This window comes from Mauremys mutica, chromosome 7 (genome assembly GCF_020497125.1).
Source record: "Mauremys mutica isolate MM-2020 ecotype Southern chromosome 7, ASM2049712v1, whole genome shotgun sequence".
In the NCBI taxonomy this organism is placed as follows: Eukaryota; Metazoa; Chordata; order Testudines; family Geoemydidae; genus Mauremys; species Mauremys mutica.
In genome coordinates, this window is record NC_059078.1 from 52,876,841 (window position 1) to 52,881,132 (window position 4,292).

Sequence of the window (4,292 nt, forward strand, 5' to 3'; positions counted from 1 at the left end):
AAGGTCTCTTTACAAAGCTTATAAGCTACTGAGTGTGTTCATCCTATTTGTATGTGTGCATTTATCATTCTTGTATCGGAAGCTAGAAATATAAAGTATAACTCTGAGGTCCTATTGTAATTACGCAAAGTGTGGGCCATTAATGGTGGTGTAGAATCTTGCTGGCTCCCAGGGCCGGCTCCAGGCACTAGCATCCCAAGCAGGTGCTTGGGGCGGCAATCTGCAAGGGGCAGCAAGTCCATGTGTTTTTGCCCCCAAGCAGCTCGACGAATTGCTGCCACGGATGGCGGGGGCAGTCCGTGTGCTGTTAGGGAGACACGCGTGTTTCCGCGGCGGCGGCAATTCGGCGGCAGCTTCTATGTTCAGCTGTCTGCAGCGGCGCAGCTTCTGTCTTCTGGCTGAATTCGGCACGCTGCTTGGTGAGGCAAAAACAGTAGAGCCAGCCCTGATGGCTCCCATTTACTAGAACAATTGACTCTAAATGGCTCTGTTTACCTGCAAGCCTGCCTGTATATGTGTAGACCAGCCCAGCCCGTGGGTAATGAAAAAATGAGATCTTACAGTGACATGTGACCATGTCACCTGGTACTGGAATCCATCTTAAACCTGGTGCTTTTCCATTTTTAGGAGGGGTGGGGACTCAGAGAGAAAAAAGATTTCCGCCTTGTGCCAAAGCTAGAAAAGGGGGTGGGACAGAAAAAACAAGGTCCCCGTCATGAGAAAGCCCCTGCTTTTCACCAAGCTGGCTGCTGGAGCTAACAAGGGCTGTACCAGGGGAGAGGATTGGGCCCAGAGTAGGAAGGAGTTTTGTCTGTGAAAGAAGCTTATTGGAACCTCTCTGAGGGTGAAATTTACCTCTAAACAGTTTCTTAATGCATTAAGCTTAGACTTCCGAGTTTTGTTTTATTTTGCTTGGTAACTTACTTTGTTCTGTCTGTTATTACTTGAAACCACTTAAATCCTACTTTTTATACTTTTTATACTATCACTTTTGTTTATTAATTAAACCAGAGTAAGTGATTAATACCTGGGGCAGCCAATATCTTTCTATCAGTGTTATAGAGGGTGGACCTCTATATAAGCTTTATATATTTACCGTGTATAAGATTTATACAGAGTAAGACAGATTAATTTGGCGTTTGGAGCCCACTGGGAACTGGGTGTCTGCATGCTGGAGATAGGTTACCTGCTGAGCAGTTTTTGGTTAAAGTCTGCAGCTTTGGGGTATGGACCAGACCTGGGTCTGTGTTGCAGCAGTCTAGCGTGTTTCACTCAACAACACAGGGTTCTGGAGTCCCAAGCTGGCAGGGAAAACGGGCTCAGAGGTAATCTCAGCACTTCAGGTGACAGTCCCAAGGAGTTCTCTGTGACCAAATCCATCACACCGCCCCCCCTCGACTCTCCTGAGCAAACCACCAATGCCCCTCAACTGTCCTGAGCAAAACACTGGATACCAGCCTCCCCGAGACTGTCCTGAGCAAAACACCAGCTGCCAACAACCCCCAAAGGTTTTTGAGCCAAAGGCTCTGGAAAGGCTTCTCTATAATGGCCAGAGGCCTCAAAGTCGCTTTCCCTTTGTCCCAGGCCTTCCCCACCCTCTGAAAGGGCTCACAGGATCGGCAATATTGTTGGACTCCAGGCCAGTAAAAGTTCTGTAGCACCTTCTGCTTGGTGTGCCAGATTCCCTGGTGTCCTGAGAGAGGGATGTCATGGGCCAGGTATAGTAGCTTGCAGTGATACTTCTGGGGGACCACCAGCTGTCTCCGGATCCCCCACGACTCCACTTCCCCTGGGGGAGCCCATTCTTGGTACAGGAATCCCTTCTCCCACAGGAACCTCTCCTGACAACCTCCCCGCATGGTCTATGCCACACTGAGGGCAGCCAGGCCCCTTAGCTTCCACAAGGAGGGATCTTTCGGTAACTTGGCCTGGAACTCAGCATCTGGGGAAGAGATGGGAACCTGCTCCCTCTCGCCAGCTGGGTCTGAAGCTGCAGCCCCTCTGAGCCTTGTCGCTGGGCACTCCCTTCCCACCAGGGAAGGGTCCTGTGCCTCTGGTGAGGTACCGTCCCCGAGGTTAGGAGGTAGTGCCCCTTGCCGGCTCTGGCTATGGGTCATGACTAGGGCTTACTGGTGGTTTCTTGGCCAGTCCTCTAGGTCATCTCCCATCAACACCTCAGTGGGCAAATTATGGTGCACCTCCACGTCGTTAGGGTCCTCTTTGGCCCCTCATTTTAGATGTACCCTTGCCATGGGCATCTTGAATGGGATCCCGCCCACACCCATCAGGGTCAGGTAGGTGTTGGGCACCATCTGATCTGGGCGTCACCTCAGCGCCCATATAACAGTATCCATTTACCTTCTTCCCAGCCACCTCTAGGGGAACAAGGCACTCGCTCCGCAGGGACAGCCCCACTCCCACCCTGTAAACTGAGACCCTTGAGTCCGGAGCAGCCAGCCCCACAGAGGAGCTGGTCTGGGAAACTCCTCCCTCCAGAGCAGTTAGTACGGTAGGCTGTCAGCCCCCTCCCCCCACAAGGAAGCTTGCCCCTCTTCTGGCTGTGTCTCTTCCCAGTTAACCCTGTGCGGGTTCAGTCTGTCCTTGAGTTTGGGGCACTGGGTCTGTATGTGGCCTCTCTGGCCACAGTAATAGCACTTCATGTTCCATTGGTCCCCTCAAGCTGGGCGGTTGTTCCTGATGCCAGTTGTTCCCTGGGGAGGGGGTTCGCCACATTTCCCCTTTGGGGGGGTCATAGAATTATAGAATCTCAGGGTTGGAAGGGACCTCAGGAGGTCATCTAGTCCAACCCCCTGCTCAAAGCAGGACCAATTCCCAACTAAATCATACCAGCCAGGGCTTTTTCAAGACTGACCTTAAAAAAACCTCTATAGATGGAGATTCCACCCCCACCCCCTAGCAACAAAGAATCCTGTGGCACCTTATAGACTAATAGATGCATCTGTTAGTCTATAAGGTGCCACAGGACTCTTTTTTGCTTTTTACAGCCCCAGATTAACACCTCTGATACTTGACGCCTCCCTAGGTAACCCATTCCACTGCTTCACCACCCTCCTAGTGAAAAAGTTTTTCCTAATATCCATCCTAAACCTCTCCCAGGTGATTCTCTCTTTCTGCATCAAGGTGGGCTTATTCTTTTGGGACTCCTCCTTTCCACCTGCTGACTAACTGTCCACAAATTTGTTGTACAGCTGCCCTGTGCTCTGGCTTTTTGTCCCACAACCATATTTTCAGGTTGGATGGGCAATGTTCATACAGTTGCTCCAATGCAATCAGTTTAACCATGTCCTCCTTACTCTGGGCCCCATCTGCCCACTTATGGGCATATCCCTCCATTCATAGGATCAGTTGCAGATATGTGACCTCAGAGGTTTTACGCTGACTTCAGAACTTTTTCCGGTATGCCTCGTGAGTCTCCCAAACTTGCGTAGCAGGGCCTTTTTGAACAGTTCATAGTCCCCTGCCTCCACCTCTTCCATTCAGCTGTAAATCCCCACGGCTTTGGGGTTCAGTAATGGGGTGAGAAGCTGGAGCAGGGTCAACCCTGTGCAGCTCGCAGGCCTTCTCAAAGGCAATCAGGAATTCAGCTGTCCTCCCCGTCCTTAAATTGGACCCCAGTGCCCTCGGTGTTCGCCAGGCTCCTTCCAGCCACTCCCCTAGCCATAGGTAGGCGAGACATACCTCGGAATGCCCTCGGCATCAGTCTGCCCCCTCCCACCCAGGACAGACACCAGTGCCCATGCTGCATCTGCATCTGCTTCCCTCAGCTGGGGAATCAGTTGTGCTTGGTGAGCTTTCCAATGCACAGGCCTCTCTGTTTGCACAGAGCAACCAGGTCCCTTTTTTAAGGAGCTGGTTATATATATTCCCGCTGTTCCCAAGTTGCTGTGGATTCACAGGCCTGTGTGCTCTCAGCTCTCCACCGTTTACAGGAAGAACCTCTTCTGTGCCAGCCCTTCTCCAGGTCACCACCTCTGTCCCAGGGTCAAGCCGCAACCTCCTCCGCCTCTGGAACCGCTGGTGACCCCGTTACTGCAACAGTCCTCCTCGCTGGTCATACCCTCCCAGGGGTTAAGCATAGCTTCGCCACCCCACGAAACTGCTCCTCTCTGAGCCTTCAGCATGCCTTGTCCTCGTTAATTCACCTTCGTTTTACTGCTCCCCAGTCACTTACTGCAGGAAGTCCCATCCACAGGGTACAGTACATCTCACCAGTTGTCATGGGGAATGGGGGAGTCAGGGCCTGCAACCTCCCACTTCATGCGATTCACCAA